The following is a 20165-nucleotide window of genomic DNA, read 5'->3' as shown; positions in this document are numbered from 1 at the left end:
AGCTGAGGGGAGTAGGGGAGAGGTGAGGGAGAGGGCAGTGGGGGGAGAGAGGTAAGGGGTGAGGGCAGTGGGGGGAGTGGGGGGAGTGGGGGGAGAGGTGAGATCAGTGAGGGAGAGGTGAGAGCAGTGAGGGGAGAGGTGAGAGCAGTAGGGGGTGAGGTGAGGGGTGAAGGCAGTGGCGGGAGAGGTGAGGGCAGTGGGGGGGGGGGAGAGGTACTGGGACATCCCTTCTTCAGTCAATACAATGCCATCACAGTGGCTCAAAGGAAGACTAGGTACATTGTTCACTTTGCCTTTACTGCAAGGTCTGGCTTCAGCTCAGCAATAAATTAGCAAAGAGATTGCCATGATCAGGGAGGTCTATCCTTTATACTGACACACGAGTGGTGCACAAGCCTTGTCTACTGAGATTATAGTGCCTTGCTTGAGTACATTCCAATTTGCATCATGAATGAAACTGCTTAACAATATCGATGTACTTTGGGAAGTTTGATCACTTGGCTGTCCTCCTACCTGCAAAGGGCAAGGCTCCGGAGATGAGAACCACAAAGAGGTGGTCACAGGAGGCAGAGGAACGGCTGTGGGATTGCTTTCAGCCGGTGGGCTGGGACATGTTGAAGGACCTATCAGTGGATCTGAATGAATACCATGGTTGTCACAGTCTTTATAAAGAGAATTCTTGACAAGTGTGTCCCCACAAAAGTATTCAGAGTCTTCCAAAACCACAGGCCCTGGAGGAACCATGAGATCCGCATTCTGCTGAGGGCCCGATCTGAGCAAGCAAGTAAGATACAAGAGGTCCAGGCATGATCTCCAGAAAGCTATCTCACGGGCAAAGTGGCAATTCTGAACTAAAGTTGAATTAATGAAGGATGCTCGACAGCTGTGGCAGGGCTTGAATGCAATTACCTCTTACAAAGTGAAACCAAGTGACATAGGTGACAACAGGCCTTTGCTTTCAGGTGAGCTCAATGCCTTCTATGCTTGATTTGACCATCAAAACACGGAGGAACATTCATGAACTCCAACCCCCCCCCCGCGACGACCCTTTGACTTTAGTCCCTGAAGCTGATGTGAGAGATCCTTCAGGAGTGTTAACCCCCAGAAAATATCCAGCCCAGACGGAGTACCTGAATGAGCACTAAAGATCTGTACTGATCACATGGCTGGAGTGTTCACCAATAACTTTAATACCTTTTGCTTCAGCAGTCTGAGGTACCCACTTGCTTCAAGCACGCTTCAATTATACCGGTGCCTAAGAAGAACATGGTAACCTGCTTCAATAACTATTGTCCAGTAGCACTTACATCCACTATGATGAAGCGATTAGAGAGATTGGTGATGAAACACATCAACTCCTGCCTGAGAAACGATTTGGATCCGCTCCAAATTGCCTGCCGACAAAACAGGTCCATAGGCAGATGCCATTCCATTGGTTCTTCACTCAACCCTGGAACATCTGGACAGCAAAGATGCATACATCAGCATGCTCTTTATTGACTATAGCTCGGGATTTAATACTATCATCTCCTCAAAACTAATCAATAAGCATCAAGACTTCAGCCTCGTTTCCTCCTTGTGCAATTGGATCCTTAATTTCCTCACTTGTAGACCCAGTCATTTCGGATTGGCAACAACATCTCCTCCACGATCTCCATCAGCACAGGTGCACAACAAGGTTGCATGCTTAATCCCCCACTTCCCCCCACTACACTACTCGCTTTATACTTACGACTGTGTGACTAAGCTCAGCTCCAATGCCATATTTAAGTTTGTTGATGACATCAAGGTCATCAGCTGAATCAAAGAAGGTGACAAACCAGTATGTAGGAGGGAGACCGAAAATCTGGCTGAGTGGTACCACAATAGTAAAGACTGATTTATACTTGTGCGTACGGGCTACGCTGTACGCCTGATTTATACTTTTGTGTAGCCCTACGCCGTAGGGAGCATGCATAGTTGTGTCTGCGTCGCTCTGCAATTCATTGCCAAAATGCTAGTTGGCGGTGGGGTTTCTATGCCACTGTGTTGAGATTCTTCGTGAGAGACATGGACGAGGAAATGCATTTCAAATATTTTCAGATGTTGGCAGGTAGATTTGACGATTTGGTTCATCGTCTCCAACCATTTATTTTGCATCAGTGTTCAGACATGGCGGAGAAAAGCAACCGGAAATGCAATGCTACCAAGCGGACCAATCACAGTTGTTGCGGTCTGCGTCACCACGACGCGTGAGTTACTTTTTGAGGAGGTGCGCGTCACCCTACAACGTAAGGTACGCGATACCTACGGTATACCTTTGACGCATAAGTATAAATCGGCCTTAACCTCTCACTGAATGTCAGCAAGACCAAGGGGTTGATTATTGCCTTCAGGAAGAGAAAACCAGAGGTCTATGAACCAGTCTTCATCAGGGGATCAGATGTGAAGGGTCAGCAACTTTAAATTCCTCAGTGCTATCATTTCCGAGGACCTGTCCTGGGCCTAGCAGGTAAGTGTAATTACAAAGAAAACATGTCAGTGATGCTACTTCCTTAGAAGTTTGTGATGATTCAGCATGACCTCTAAAACTTTGACAAATATCTACAGGTGTATGGTGGGAAGTACAAACGTATAACGACTGGTTGCATCATAGGTTGGTATGGAAACACCAATGCCCCATCACTGAAATGTTCCCACATCCTATGGACTCACTTTCAAGGCCTCTTCATTGCATGTTCTCGATATTTATTGCTTATTTATTTATTATTTATTTTATCTTTTATATTTGCACAATTTGTTGTCTTTTGCACTCTGGTTGTCTGTTCACCCTGGTGGGTGTGGCCTTTGATTGATTCTATTATGGTTCTTGATGCCAGCAAGAAAATGAATGTGTTGATATACATGTACTTTGATAATAAATTTACTTTGAACTTTGACTTAATTACTTTCCTTTGAACTATTGCTGACACCAAGTACAAAAATGATCAGGGGACTGGAGAGGATTGTTTTACTGGTGGCCCAGTCAACACCACCCCAAGCATCCATTTGCTCCATCACTAACGCAGACTGCAGAGTGTGTCACCTACAAAATACACAGTCTTTACTCACCCAGGCTATCATGACAACGTTTCCTACAACATCAGCAAAACAAAGGAGCTGATCATTGAGGTCAGGAAATGAGGCAGTGTACATGTTCCTGTTTATATCAATAATGCTGAGGTCAAGAGATTCGAAAGCTTCAAGTTCCTCAGAACCTGTCCTGCTCCAATCACGTAGACACTATGCCCAAGAAAGCACACCAGCACCTCTACTTCCTCAGGATGTTAAAGGAATTTGCCATGAGGAATTCGTCTTTGTCTTTCACCAATTTTTATTGATCCTATCTGGATGCACCACAGGTACGGCAACTGCTCTGCCTGTGACTGCAAGAAACTGCACAGAATTGTAGACACAGCTCAGTACATCACAGTAACCAGCCTCACTTCCACAGGCTCTGTCTACGCTTGACTCTGCCTCAGTGAAGCAGCTAATCACAAGAATTCTCCCACCCTTGATGTTTGCTCTTCTCCCCCGACACCCCCGCCATCAGGCAGAAGATACAAAAGACTTAAAGCACGTACCAGCAGGCTCAAGAAAAGCACTTATCCCACTGTAATCATACCCTAGTGCGATAAAATGAATTCTTCACCTCACAATCTACCTCGTTGTGGCCTTGGGCCTTACTGCCTTCCTGTACTGCACTTTCTCTATAACTGTAACAATTTGTGCCACATTCCGGTATTTTTTTCCTTGTACTACCTACCCAGTGCACTGCTGTAATGAAATGACCTATATGGACAGAATGCAAGGCCAGCTTTTCACTGTGTTTCAGTACGTGCAACAGTCGAATGTTCATTCTGTGCTGTGTCATATGATGTGAGCGATCATGGTCTTTCCGTGACCATGATTAGTCTAGGCAAAATATTATTTTTACATAAGTGGTTTGCCATTGCCTTCTTCTGGACGGTGTCTTTACATGACATTATCAATACTCTTCAGAGATTGTCAGCTTGGCGTCAGTGGTTGCGTGATAAGCGTCAGCTGCTCATATGACTGTCCACCAACTATTCCCATGGCTTCATGTGACCTTGATCGGGTGGGCTAAGCAGGTGCGACACCTTGCCCAAGAGTGACCCGTAGGCTAGTGGAGGGAAGGAGTGCCTTACACCTCCTTTGGTAGAGACGCATCTCCACCCCACCATCCAGACATGCAACAAGAGCGAACCAATTTATCAACGACTTCTGGAACCAAGGGAAAAGGGAAGCAGATGCTTGGGACACCAGCTGGTTCCAGTAAATTGTCCTAATTCTGAAATAAATCTGTGGTCTTTCATTACCACTGAATTTGAATAATGGAATTCCCTCCCCAACAGCACTGCAGGAGAACTCACAGTGGTTTGAGAAGGCTGGTTACCACTATTTTCTCAAGTACAATTGAAAATGGGGAATAAATACTAGGGTTTGGAAAATAGACCCATACCTTGAAAAGTGTATTAAAATAATTTTTAAAAAAGTAAGAAGGTTTTGCAAAGCACTAGGGAAATCAAACACACTGTTAAAATTCAGGTGGCAATATTACTTGCTCTTAGACTAAATTTAACCCCAAGGTTATTAATTCAACAGAATATTAACAAGCAGGGGCGGAACTGTTAGACTGTTGCCCTGATAATTACAGGCATGGCCTCTGAGCCTTGAAACAAACTCATTTTTCCTGGTAACCCTGAAGCAATGATTTATGATGATTGCCTCAAGTCTATCAACAGTTGTATATTAGCCGGTAAACAGCTAAGCTCACATATGAAAGACTTGTAGTGCTAAAAAAAGCTTCCGGCAACAACACTGGTAAGCGGCTGTGTTGCTAGAGCAACATGGATTCCCGTGTTTTATAGAATGGAGCATATTTTTTAGCGTGAAGGAGAACAACAAGGCGCCAAATTACCAAGGTGATTGGTTCTACCTGTTGGCAACCCCCTTCCAAAATGGTCGGTGGATATGAACACAAATCAAAAATGGCCGCACTGTACAGATGTTGATAATTGTCCAGTGTTTTGTGAAGCTTTGACTGATTAATGGAAACAAAATACACAGAAGAAAATGTCCAGGATTATACACATGGGGTGAAAATCATGGCAACTGCACAAGGAGCTGGAGGAGGATCATGAGCGTCACCTTAAGCAAAGTGAACTTTGTGTTCTACAAAATAACATCTGGAATGTCTCTGCCCATTAACTCCCAGACTGGCCAGATATACAATGGACAATAAGATGCTAATTCATATGTGACATAATATGGCAAACAAAGTTTTCCTATTAAACTGAGAGAAGGTGAGGGTAAACTGAGACTAGGTATGGGATTAGGTGAGGGAGGGGGGTCGGTTGGAAACCACATGAGAAGCACAGGGTGTGTGTGTGTGTGCAGAACAGGCCAGGGATGTAGGGAACTCTATAGGATGTGTACCCAACACTGCAGGGAGTGTGGAGAAACAGTGTGGGGCTAGGACAGGGTGTCATGGAACAGGACAGGTTATGAGGAGGGAGAGGCTGGGCCTAGGACAGTGTATGTGTGGGTAAGGGGGCAGGTTGTGTGGGGTAAGGGCATGGAGAACGGGACATGTCTTTGGGGCAAGTCCTGGTGTACTGACAACTGCTGTTTTATACCCTCGCCATCTCATCTTGCTTCTGGTAAATGGAGTTTGTATCTTTCCTTGGGAATGCACCTTTTAATTCCTGTCCCGGGCCGCCTCTGCTGCTGCAGTACCGTCTCTGCGGGAGCAGCAAATGCCACTGAGAAGGTGTGGGAAGCATCGCCCTTGACAGGAGCACGCCAGATGGCCGAGGTATGTACCTGCCGCTGCTGGAGTTGGCACCTGTACCGCCCGAGCAGCCCCCACACCAGCGTGGCGTTGCAGCTTCCATCGCTCTTATCCGCGCTCACACATTCCTCATGTTATACATAGCGGGGCATGTGGGCCGATGCGAACGGCAGCCTGCGAAACCTGCGCCATGTTTCCTTCCCGAGGGCCGGTGGAAGTGAGGATGAAGTACTGTACTTCACCGTGTGCGCCCAGGCGGAGCCCCCGTCCTCCGCGGAGGCTGCACCTTCAGCCCCCAACAGCCGCACTCCATGAGCCATCCAGGGAGGTGGCAGCACCAGTGGCAACGTGCAGTGTGTGAATTCAGTTTGCAGCAGGCCTGGAGACATCTCCGAATCGCTAGCCGAACAGACAGCGCCGTGCCGGCTCGGAAGGTCGTTCCCGGGCTTGGGAGAAGTCAATACATTTACACAGGGTCTGAGGGAGAGTACCACTTGCGAGTATTTTTTTATATATAGCTTCAGTACAGAACCAATCTTTTTATCTCAGAGAGAGAGAGAGAGAGAGAGAGAGAGAGAGAGAGAGAGACTGTGTGTGTGTGACTGCTTTAATACACATTTGTGTGCTTTCCTACTTCACTCTCTTTCTATGTTCCACGAACAAACACAAATGAAATGCCACCATACTTTCTGTTTCAGATGCAGACTGACCTCATTGACATTTCTCGCTTCCAACCTGTGTGTGTTTTACTGCCATTTCCACCCCCAATGCGTCTTGTCTTTCGGCGTGCCCGTGTAGTTTCGCCTGCTCCCGTGTTTCATGTTCCCCATCTCTCCCAATCTGTTTCTTTACTCCTTTCTGTATGTCCATGCTTAGCTGCCCGTTTCTGACAATATTTAAGCCCTTTTTAAGTCTTGAAGCCGAAATAGATTCAACAAGGAGGAGCAAAACTTCGTCAAAATATTTCACAGAACGACGGGATTCTTAAGCCCATTGAGGGAGAGGGTTTGGGGTGAAGGTCCAGAACTTAAAACTTTATCTAAATCGGTGCTTTTATGGAACTAAAAGCCTCTCCTGTTTCACCATTAGAACATTATAACACCAGAAAGTTTTTTGACAAGAACAGGCCATTTAGCCCAACAAACCTTGCCAAGTTCCTATTCACATAGTCTGTTGAAATAACTATCAAATTTAGATTTGCAAGTCTCTAAGGTAATACTCTCAACTATACAACTAGGTAGTTTGTTCCAGGTGTCCACAATTCACTGTGTAAAGAAATGCTTCCTTATGTTAGTCTGAACAAACTAGTCACTGCCTATAGCCCTGGGTCCTCATTGATGGATTAATTTTGAAGTAGCAGCTGGCATCTACCTTACTTATACCTTTAATGATTTTGAACACTTCTGTCATGTCTGCTCTTATTCTACATCTGCTTAGGCTAAAGAGATTTACTTCTTACAATCTTTCTTCATAGTTCATACCCTGCAGACCTGGAATGAGTCTTGTCGCCCTTCTCGTGACTCTCTGCAGTGCCGTCAGTGGATTCAATCAATTTCTTTTAGAAAAAGGATCCAGTGCTTTCTCAGCATACATGATGAATAAACACTTCTTGGGCTTCCAGCCGGAACAAGTATTGATTATAACTGACGCTTTGATGACAAACGGATGTTTGTCGTCGAAACCCTGAAGAAGATGGCAGAGTCTGTTATCGGTTATAATGGATGCCTGTATCCGGCTGGCAGCCTGAGAAAAGTTTATTTATGTGAGAGAGTGAGAGAGAAGATTTCAGAGGGAGACAGAGGAAAGGATATGGGGGAGAGTGAGAGAGTTGGGGAGGATTTCAGAGGGAGACAGAGGAAAGGATATGAGAGTTAGAGAGAGAGATGCAGAGGCAGGCAGAATTATGGAGTGACTCTACAAGTATGTGACGAGCAAGAGGAATAAGACGTGAGAGATTAAGACCAATCAAGTGTGACAGTGGAAAAGTGTGTATGGAACCGGAGAAGACAACAGAGATACTTAATGTATTCACTATTCACTATTGCTTCAGTATTCACTACGGAAAAGGACCTTGGCAATTGTAGGGATGAATTACAGTGGACTGAAAAGCTTGAGCATATAGGCATTAAGAAAGAGGATGTGCTGGAGCTTTTGGAAAGCATCAAGTTGGATAAGTTACCGGGACCAGATGGGATATACCCCAGGCTACGATGGGAGGCGAGGGAGGAGATTGCTGAGCCTCTGGCAATGATCTTTGTGTCATCAATAGGGACAGGAGAGGTTCTGGAGGGTTGCAGATGTTGTTCCACTATTCAAGAAAGGGAGTAGAGATAGCCCTGGAAATTATAGACCAGTGAGTCTTATTTCTGTGGTTGGTAAGTTGATGGAGAAGATCCTGAGAAGCAGGAATTATGATCATTTGGAGAGGCATAATATGATTAGGAACAGTCAGCATGGCTTTGTGAAAGGCAGGTCGTGCTGTACTAGCCCAATTAAATTTTTTGAGGATGTGACTAAACACATTGAAGGTAGAGTAGCAGATGACGGGTATATGGATTTCAGCAAGGCATTTGATAAGGTACCCCATGCAAGGCTTATTGAGAAAGTAGGAGACGTGGGATCCAAGGGGACATTGGTTTGTGAATCCAGAATTGGCTTGCTCACAGAAGGGAAAGAGTGGTTGTAGACAGGTCATATTCTGCATGGAGGTCGATGACCAGTGGTGTGCCTCAGGGATCTGTTCTGGGACCCCTTCTCTTCATGATTTTTATAATGACCTGGATGAGGAAGTGGAGGGATGGGTTAGTAAATTTTCTGGTGACACAAAGGTTGGGGGTGTTGTGGATAGTGTGGAGGGCTGTCAGAAGTTACAGAGGGACATTGATAGGATGTCAAACTGGACTGAGAAGTGCAGTCAGAGTTCAACCCAGATAAGCGTGAGGTGGTTCATTTCGGTAGATCAAATATGATGGTAGAATATAGCATTAATGGTAAGGCTCTTGGCAGTGTGGAGGATCAGAGGGATCTTGGGGTCTAAGTCCATAGGACACTTAAAGCTGCTGCAACACTCACGACACACTGGAGGAACTCAGCAGGTCGGGCAGCATACGTGGAAACGTCGACTCATCGTTTCCACGGATGCTGCCCGACCTGCTGAGTTCCTCCAGCGTGTTGTGAGTGTTGCTTTGACCCCAGCATCTGTAGAATATTTTGTGTTTACTTAAAGCTGCTGTGCAAGTTGACTCTGTGGTTAAGAAGACATATGGTGCATTCGCCTGCATCAATCGTGGGATTGAGTTCAAGAGCTGAGAGGTAATGTTACAGCTATATAGGACCCTGGTCAGGCCCTACTTGGAGTACTGTGCTCAGTTCTGGTCGCCTCACTACAGGAAGGATGTGGAAACCATAGAAAGGGTGCAGAGGAGGTTTACAAGGATGTTGCGTGGATTGGGGAGCATGACTTATGAGAATAGGTTGAGTGAACTTTGCCTTTTCTCCTTGGAGCGATGGAGGATTAGAGGTGACCTGATAGAGGTGTATAAGATGATGAGAGGCATTGATTGTGTAGATGGTCAGAGGCTTTTTCCCAGGGCTGAAATGGCTAACACAAGAGGGCATAGTTTTAATATGCTTGGAAGCAGGTACAGAGGGGATGTCAAGGGTAAGTTTTTTACACAGAGAGTGGTGAGTGCGTGGATTGGACTGCCAGCGACAGTGGTGGAGGCAGATACGATAGGGTCTTTTAAGAGACTCTTGGATAGGCACATGCAGCTTAGAAAAATAGAGGGCCATGGGTAACTGTAGATAATTAAGTACATGTTCAGCACAGCATTGTGAGTTGAAGGGCCTGTATTGGGCAGCTGGCTTTCTATGTTTCTGTGAGTTGTAAAGAGTATGTGAAAATGGGTCTGTAGGTTGTAGGTGGTTGGTGGGTAGGAGATACGTCTCTACCAAGGAAGTATAGGCACTCCTTCGCTCCACTATCCTGCATATCACCCTTGGGCAAGGTGTAGTATCCACTTAGCCCGCTGATCAGGGTCATGTGAAGCCATGGGAGCAGGTGGTGGATGGTCGTATGAGTAGCTGGTGCACATTACATCCTGGTTATGCGACCACTGATGCCAGGCAGGCAATCTCTGAAGAATATTGATAATGGCTGAGGTCACCCTTCTTATAAAGACACTGCCCAGGAGAAGACAATGGCAAACCACTCTGTAGAAAAATTTGCCAAGAACAATCATGGTCAAAGATCATGATCGCCTACATCATACAACACGGCACATAATGATGATGTTGAGGTTGTGGAATCCGTTCATAGTGAATTAAGTTATCCACGCTGGTTCAGGAGCCTAATGGTTGTAGGGTAATAACTGTTCCTGAACCTGGTGGTGTGGGTCCTAAGGCTTCTGTACCCCCTGCCTGATGGCAGTCGTGAGAAGATGGCATAGCCTGGATGGTGGGGCTCTTTGGTGAAGAATGCTACCTTCTTGTGTAGTGGTCCTTGTGAATGTACTCAATGGTGGGGAGGCTAGGTAGGAGCTTGGTAGAGTGTCCCAGGAGTATCCTTAAGAGGGGTCTTGACCTGTAACATCAACAATTTGTATTCCCTCCCCCACCCCCAACAGATGCTGCTCAACTCTTGGATTCCTCCAGAAGCTTGTTTGTTGCTTTAGAAAAAGTGATGTGAGCTAGTCACAGAGGGAGAGAGAGGTAGAAGAGTCAGAGAGGAAGGTGAACCCCTCCACTGAGAGTGAGTACGAACACAGCTCAGGCAGCATCTGCTTCTCCCCTGGTTAGTGGGCAGTGGGCATCAGGAACTCTGGATGAGGGATAGGTTGACATTTCAATATCTCAGTCACAATCAGAGGTAACTTGTTCTGTAGATTTGAAATATAATCAGATCTGGCTAAAACTCACTAGTTACACTGAGGCGTCATCAGAGTCCGAGCTCTGGGCAAAGGAGATTGCAATAAAATCTCACAGCAAATGGCCAGCTTCACAACTGCAGTCTTCTGCTACTTTCCGTAAGGTTTTATTCACAGGACCTGCCTGTGTTGCCTCCTTCCTGAGTCTCTGCAACAACTATTGCTGTCAACTTTCCTCGGGGTCTCCCCGGCGCTTAAGGAAATTCCCGCTCTCACAGCAGCCCAGGATAGGAGTGATCGGGTAACCACTCGGAGGAGTGGCTGTTACCTACCGACAGTTCTGCGAGTGAAGGGTTCCAGCTTAAAAGAAAGCAGGCCCTGTGCACATAATAAACGGACGGGGGCTCAGCGAATGTGGAGATGCGGGCTGACAGCTCCAGGGACCCAGGAATTTGCATGCTGTCTCTGCCACTGTGGGCTTCCCCTGGAAGATCCACTTAACACAAAGGTGCACGTAGGCAAATTATTTGGCCACTGTAAACTGCTCCATGGTGTCACTTAGCTTTAAAATAATTATCTTAAGTGGCTATAAATTGGAATCAAAAGATTCATGGAGTCATACCGCACAGAAAAGGAACCTTGGGCCTGACTGGTCCATGCCGAACAAGATTCCCATCTAAGCTAGTCTTATCTGCTTATCTTTAATCCATATCACTTAAACCTTTCCAATCTATCTAAATACCTTTTAAGTGTTGTTTTTGTACCTGCCTCAACCATTTCCTCTGGCAACTCATTTCATTTATTCACCATCCTCTGTGTGATGAAGCTGTCCCTCAGGTTGCTTTCAAATCTTTCCCCTCTCACCTTAAACCTAAGCCCCGTAGGTTTTGAATCCCTTTCCCTGCAAAAGAAAAAGACTGTGCCTTTACCCTGTCCGTGCCGCTCATGATTTTGTACACCTCTGTTTGGTCATCCCTCAGTCCCCCACACTCCACGGAATGAAGTCCCAGCCTCTCCCTTAGAAACCAGGCCGCCGTGGGATGAAGTGCTTGTTTAATATATCTCTGACTCTCTGACGCAGGCTGAAATGAGGCATCTTTCGCTTAGAGGATGGCAAACCTTTGGCAATTCATAGACCATAGACATGGACTGTACAGCACAGTAGAGGTCCTTTGGTCCATGATGTTGTGCTGACTTTTTAAGGTATGCTAAGATCCATCTAACCCTTCCCTCCTACATAGCTCTCCACGTTTCTATCATTGTTCATTTCTACCGTTCAATGTTCAGTCATTCAGCTTACAGGAATTTCAAGTTGCTGGGTGTCGAGATACCTGAGGACCTAATCCGGTCCCAACATATTGATGCCAGCCATGAAAAAGGCAAGACAACGGCTATATTTCATTAGGAGTTTGAGGAGATTTGGTTTGTCACCTAAAACAACACACAAAACCTTATACAGTTGTACTGTGGAGAGCATTCTGACTGGCTGCATCACTGTCTGGTATTGGGGGTGGGGTTACTGCACCATATCGAAGTAAACTGCAGAGTGGTAAAAATAGTCAGCTCTATCATGGTTACTAGCTTCCATAGTATCCAAGACATCTTCAAGGAGCGATACCTCAGAAAGGCAGTGTCCATCGTCAAGGACCCCCACCACCCAGAACATGCTCTCTTCTCATTGTTACCATCAAGGAGGAGGTACAGGAGCCCGAACACACATACTGAGCAATTCAGGAACAGCTTCTTCCCCTCTGCCATCAGATTTCTGAATGGACAATGAACCCATGAACACTACTCACTACTTTTTAAAATTTCTGTTTTTGCACTTACATATTTTAATTTAACTATTTAATATCCATATGTACTTACTGTATTCAATTTTTCCCATATCTATTATGTATTGCATTGTACTGCACCCACAAAATTAACAAATTCCATAATATACATCGGTGATTTTAAACCTGATTCTAATTCTGACTTGGAACAGAGCTCAGTTTCTGGATATAAAAGAAATGGAGGATTATGGAGGTTGGGCAGGAGGTGATGCTGAGGAAGAAGATCAGCCGTGATCTTGATGCACATTGAAGCAAGCCCAGATGGCGGGATGGCCTACTCCAGCTCCTTTTTTTTGTATGTTATTATATTAAATATGTGACTCCAAGTTAATGCAGTGCATTATCAAAATGCTTATTCCTCCCAACTGACTGAGGAAGCCAGAACATATTTGTTAATGGAATAATTCAGGTAGATTTGCGACCTTATACATATGCTCCAGTGAGATTAGATTTTCTAGTGATGGGTCAGCTGGCTTCTCCCATCCCTTCAAATAGGGAACATCTTAGGTTTAAGTGTTTCCCCATGAAATTAGACAAAGGCGGGAAAGGGATATGTGTGGGTGGGGGAGGGAGATAAAGAGAGAGATGGGGGGTGGAGAGGGTGGGTGGGAGAGGGAAAGAGAGAGTGAATGAATATTGAACATTTAAGGAGGGCTGTTGAACATCAGTAGATGGTACTGGAGGAAGTTTTAATCATTATGGTTTGCGTATTTAGACTCTAATTCAGGTTTATGATGTGTTCTAGTTATAGTCATTCCTTTCTTATTGCTAATTTTGAGCAATTTTTGAATTGGGGCAGCCTAGAGATAATGAACACTGAGCAGAACTGAAATATGCCTTTTGCTTCTGTTTCCTGTTTTTTATTTTTTCCTCGTTTTTTTTGTTGCAGTTTGAGCGATTTTTTTTTGCATACTTGGACGGGGAGGAGGTTTGATGTGTTTCTTTGAATGTTTTGATCCCATGGTTCTTTGTTTCGTGGCTGTCTGTGGGGAAGATGAATTGCAGGGTTGTACGCGACCCTGCAATTCATCTTCCCCACAGACAGCCACGAAACAAAGAACCATGGGATCAAAACATTCAAAGAAACACATCAAACCTCCTCCCCGTCCAAGTATGCAAAAAAAATCGCTCAGTCTCGGCCTGAAACGTCGACTGCGCCTCTTCCTATAGATGCTGCCTGGCCTGCTGCGTTCACCAGCAACTTTGATGTATGTTGCTTGAATTTCCAGCATCTGCAGAATTCCTGTTGTTTTTGTTGTACGCTGCATGCATACTTTGATAATAAATGTACTTTAAACTTTGAATATGGCTGGCCCAAATCAGAAAAGGAATCTGTGGGAGGATAAGAAATTTGACATTGTTAGCATTTCATTTCAGGATTGAGAATCCCGATCACAAAATGTTTCATCACAAAATGTCGGCAGCTCCTGTTCCCCCCACAGATGCTGCTCAACCTCTGAAATTTGTTATTCCAGATTTCAGCATCTGCCATCTCTTGTGTTTGCATCAACTATATTTCTCTCACCACAGCTCCTGCCCATATTGCTGAGTATTTCACATGTTTGCAGTTCCCATTTCAGATTAAACATCTGTTTGGTAGATAAACAATATAACTCATATAAGGTGGGGCCCCAAGGTAGAATAAATCTCTGATTGTGTCTGAGTGTTTAAGTTTGAGCATTAAAAATGGTTACACACAACTTAAAATGAAATTTGACTTCACCAGCAAAACCTCTTGGAAAATTCAGTGCTGAGTTACAGCTAAGGAATGTCTTTAATTCGGAACCTTCTCAAAATAAAACGATAAATAACCAAGGCAACAATCAATGCTGTTTTCTTAAGCAAGATTGCAAGGATTTATGTCTGCAGGACTCTTTTTTTAATTGAAAAGTAGCTCAGATTATATTCTTTTCCCCCGAAAAACATCATTTTCTCAAGAACTTGGTTAAAACAAACACCAAACCTCTGCCAATAAATTTATAAGGAGGCTTATGAAATATTAGAAAGCGTCAAATTGCTCAGATCTACAGATAAATCTGTCTCCACAACAGAGAGTCTCTGCTGTCTCTGTGGCACTGCCTGTGTGCTCTGTTGCTTAGCAACCCATAGACATTTTCCTATGCTTATGGAGGGGAGTTCAAAGAGATTTTCTCCAAAAGCAGGGAAGTGGCAGTTACTTGTTGGCAAGACTGCTTATTACATACTGTAGGCACTGACAGAGAAGAAAAGGAGCGCAGTGACATTACAGAGCCATCGAGCCATACAGCACAGAAATGGGCCCTTTGGAATTCCATCTTCATCTCACCTTTTTTTGTCCAACTACTCTAATCCCACTTCCTCACATTAGATCTATGCTTTACCTATTTAAGTATCTGATTAAATGTTCCTCAATGAGTTCCAGATATTAACCACACTCTGGGTAAGGAAAACTTTCCCCTCAGATCTCCTTCGGCTCACCTTAAAAGCATGCCCTGTTTACCAATGCATTGCAATTTTTGGAAACATGCTGCATGCAAGTTGACTCTGCATTTTTAAGATCACAACACAGATCGTCTGATCTCGCCATCAAGTGAGTATGTTGTGCAGCAGGGTAGATGATCACGGTCATTTGGACATTGAGTGCAAGGTCAATTCCATTGCATGCTTCAGTAAACAAGTCACAGGAGTCTTCAATTGACAAAGACAGGCATCAGTGGCACAATTCACCATTACCTGTAATGCATGAACATTGCCCTTGGTCAATTGAAGATCAAGACCTTGAATTTGGAACAAAACTCAAGAGTATGCCAGGTAGTGGTGTATATTCTTCAGAGACATAAAGTTGGCACCTCAAGGCTCTTGAAAAAGAGTGCACTGCTTTTTCTGCACAATTCTCTACACTCACCAGAAAGGTAACCAAAGCAGTGTCAGTGACCAACATCTCTGACATTAAGGCCATGATGTCATTCTCCTAGCTCCACCAGGCAGGCCATATTGTTCGTGTAGCTGCTTCCCAGCACAGATACACTATTCCCAGCTCTGTCACAGAACGAGATTACCAGGCAAACAGAGCATCTGCTCAAAGCCTCCTGGAGAAAATGTACAGTAGCTTCCTCCTGAATCCTGGTGGATCTTTGTCCCATGACTGTTCAAAGTGGAGAAGGAGCACATAGAAGTGCTTTGGCAGGGGCACACCACTTCATTAACTATCTGTCCAATCACTGCATCACCCACCACCTCTGCCAACCACGCAAGAGCCAATGGTACCTTCACTTGCTTCATCAGAACCCACAAAAAACAGATGAAAGTAATTGTTGATCCCAATGAACTGAGATAGAGAAAGAAGAAGATGACATTAATTACACTTCAGAGTATTTTCTTGGCTACAAAACGTTGGGATGTTTTGGGGCTGCAAACAACATATTATTATATGTATTTATAAAAATGCAAAGGGCAGCATTGGATTACTATTACCCTCAGTCTGCAGTGGTTCAATAATTCATCTCGTCAATGCCCTCACGTGGACAGTCACTGTTGGGCAATCGTTGTTGGCCTCGCCAATAAATAATACAAAACACTTTCTTTGATGTTAATTCTCTTTGCGGTGGAGAATTTCACATTTTCCCATTCTCTGACTCCAACAATTTCTCCTGGATTGTTCAATGGATTTATTAAACATTACACTGTATTTATGATACACATAAATCTTAATCTTGGTGGGATAGAGGTTTGTTTTGGCAGTCACGAGCAAACCCAAGTATGTGAAGGAAGCCATTTAAACCTCAAATTATGATCATTTTAACAGTTAAAATGTCTTCCTTTCCTGCCAAACAGTTCGACATTCATCAAGAAGGATGAGCGGCCCATTCCATGGGAATGAATGTCTACTTGGCCTCAATGCATGTCTGATCTTGCATGCTAACAGCGTCCTGTCATTCTGCACCAGCGGGCTCAATGTAACACCTTACTTCTCGATGTCAAATCAAACTGAAGTGTCAAGCACCTTTACTCAGTAATGTGAGGGAAGAGGAGAGAGTAGGTGTCCAAATGAATTATTCCTGTACAGTTCATCCCGCAAAGAGGAAATTCTAACCAAGATCCATAATTCCTGAAAAAAAAAACAATCTGTCAGTAGAATTTCACATTAGACGGATGTCATTGTTTGATGCATTGATAACATCCGTCACCGAAGCAACCTTTTCTTGCTAATGAGTTCAAAGTTCAAAGCTCAAAGTACAGTCATTATTAAAGTGCGTATGCTGTATACAACCTTGAGATTTGTCTCCTTACAGGGTGCCACAAAAGAAAAACAATAGGATCAATTAAAAAAGACTATCAAACACCCATTGTGCAGAAACAAAAGAACAAATTGTGCAAGAAGTGTAAAGTAAGCGAACGGCATTCAGAACTGAAGTTCACAAAAGTGAGTTCACAGCCATGATGCCAGTCGCCACTGCAGTCGGTCCGGAAGTCCGTTAGTTGCAGGCCACAGCCTCAGATAAGCACAGAGACGAGTAAACCTCGCCAAGCGGTGAGCTGTACACCGGCCTGTCCAGCCCTGACACCTCACCTTTTCAATCTGGCCTTTCCTATGAGTGAGGCCCACCTGCAGTGACCTTCCAGCTGCATTCCTGCAGGTTTCTAGTACTTCCTGCAATCTCCCACCAAAGGGACAGCTGTTAAAAGACTCTCAAACGGACCTCTTGTACAATAAGGATGGACTACTGATTTCTTAATCTAACTTGTCATGAACCTATTTGTCTACCTGCTTTGTGCTTTTATCTGCAACTATAACACCATATTCTATTAGTTTTTTCCTTCTGTATTACCTCAATGTACTTATGTTTGGAAATATCTATCTGTATGACCTGCAAAACAAACATTTTCACAGTACTTTGGTAAATGTGACATTAGTAAACCAAAACGTGCAAAAGCTTGACCTTCCAGACTTTGCTGGAGAAACCACAGAGAGCCCTCAGTGAGTGAAGGAACCAAAGAGTAGATGGTGCTAGGAGTGGTAGCATTAATCACTTGGCTGTGGGTAAGGGGATTTGCAATAGTTACAATGAGAGAAGAAGCAGCAAGCTTGTTAAACCAATGAGCTAGAGAGCAGGTTCATGTGGAGCATAACTGCTCTGAAATGAAGCATCTACCTCTTCTGTAAAAAAACTAGGAGAACGTCAAGATCCAGAGGAAAAAAAGACTTTGCAGTTCTGCAGCAATATTCATATTTCTTGCAGAATGTATGGGATGCTTCACATTCATTGAGGACTTCTGAATTCTAGTCACTGCTGACAGATATTTGACAGCCAGCCTGTAGCTATCAATTCTCATTAACACTAAAGTGAAAATAACTAGATAAGCAGCTGTTGGAAATGTTGACAAATATTGGCTTGCCCACCAGTGTGAGCTCCTCTTCTTTAGTGGATTTCAAAGTTCAAAGTAAATTTATTATCAAAGTGCATATATGTCACCATATACAACCCTGAGATTCATTTTCTTGTGGGCATACTCAATAAATCCAGTTGATTCCACGGTAGTATTACAGTGTGGGATGTCAGAATTCAGAGTTCATTGCTGGCATCACCTGTACATTCTCCCTGTGAAATGCATGTGTTTTCTCCAGGTACTCTGTTTTCTTCCCGCAGTCCAAAGATGTACTGGCTAGTTGGTTAATTGGTTACTGTAAATTATCCTGTGACTAGGCTAAGATTAAAATTGTGGGATTGCAGGGCCAGGAGGGCCTATTCTGTGCTGTACATCGAAATAAAATAGAATAATAGCCATAATAGTACCAAACATGGGCATTCAACCAGTGTGCAAAAGACATCAAACTGTGCAAATAGAAAAAGAAAGAAATAATAGTCATAAATTAATAAGCAATAAATATTGAAAACATGAAATGAAGAGTCCTTGAAAGTGAATCCATAGATTGTGGGAACATTTTAATGATGGCCCAAGTGAGGAGCAGACAGGGACCCAGTTTTAACACTTGACAAAAGACATCATGTAAGGCATCACTCAAGAGATAGCACATAAGTATTGCCTTGGAGAGTCTTCCTAGCTGGCTGTGTTCAAACCCACTGAGGACTTTCTAAGTCAGTCTCTGACATAACTACGTACTGACTATAGATACCAAACGACAGGAGGTCAGACCTAGACATCAATCTTTCTGCCTCCATAGTGTGACATGTCCACACACAAGTTGGATGCAGATCTTAGAAAGCAAAAAGAAACAACTCATTATGCTGGGGATCACAATAATGTGGATCCTTCCAGGAGCCCAAATTCAGGATTTACTAATTCCCAGTTGAGAGCTCTTGGGATATTGCAAGTTGGACATGCAGGCTATGTCCCAACCTAACTTGAATAAAGTTTGCAAAAGTCTTGTTTGTTGATCCTGAGAATTAAATCATCCATAAGGCAAAATTACGGATCATAACAGAATTTTATGTTGTTTATTTATTCTCCTCTCTTCTAAAGAGGGAGGATGATTAAGTCTCAAGACAAGTAGCCAGCACTCTGGACCATTTACCTAGACACTCGAGTTCAGCTGGGAATTTACTTTAAAGTAATTAAATAAAACTGGATTTTGAAAAATGATAGTATCTTTAACAATGAAATGTTGCAAAAGCCCGTCTAATTCATCAATGTTCTAAAGAGCAGACAGTCTGCCAGTACCATTCAGTGTGGTCCATGTATCTCCAAATTAATGTGGTTGACAAGAGCAATTAAGGATGGACAAAAATTGTGCAGAGCTGGTGTGCATATAGACTCATAGAGCACTAGAGCACATAAACAGGCCCATCCATCCACTTAGCCAATTTTTTATTAAATGTTGGAATTAAACTGATATCCATCACTTCCATTGCATTCCTCACTTACACTACCCTCTTAGTGAAGAAGTTCTCCCTCAAGTTTCCTTTAAACATTTCACCTTTCACCCTTAACCTATGGCCTCTAGTTCTAGTCTTACCCAACCTTAGTGAAAAAAAAACCTGTGTGCTTATACCCTATCTATACACCAACATAGAAACCTGATGCAGAATTGAATAAGGTTTTCAGGAACAGAAGGAATGTGCTGGAAGGAATCGTTGTGGTTCTAAACTACATTTCTGAGATTTGAGGAGATAAGCTGGGCTGACGTGATACTGAGTGTGTCTTGCACTATCAGTGCTATTTCTTTTTCTCATTGTAGTGTGGTGGTTAACACAACGCTTTACAGTACCAGCGGTTTCAAGGAGTTTGTCCATTCTCCCTATGACTGCGTTGGTTTCCTCCCACAGTCCAAAGACGTACTGGTTGGTAGGTCAATTGGTCATTGTAAGCAGACCTGTGCTTGGATTAAAATTGGGGAATTGCTGGGTTTTACAGCTTGAAGGGCCAGAAAAGCCTATTCCGCGTTGAGACTTAATAAATGAATAGATAATGAATAAACTATATCTCAAGGGCTGTTTCTGATAAAATTAATGTGCAGCACATCACACAAACCAATCTTCCGTCCTTGGACTCACTTTACACCGCACGCTGTCGGAGCAGTGCTGTCGGGATAATTAAGGACACGACCTACCCAGCCAACACACTTTTCGTCCCTCTTCCTTCCGGGAGAAGGCTCAGGAGCTTGAAGATTCATACAGCCAGATTTAGGAACAG

This window comes from Mobula hypostoma, chromosome 2 (genome assembly GCF_963921235.1).
Source record: "Mobula hypostoma chromosome 2, sMobHyp1.1, whole genome shotgun sequence".
NCBI lineage: Eukaryota > Metazoa > Chordata > Chondrichthyes > Myliobatiformes > Myliobatidae > Mobula > Mobula hypostoma.
The sequence above is the reverse complement of the archived record's forward strand: the minus strand, read 5'-3'. Positions refer to the sequence as shown.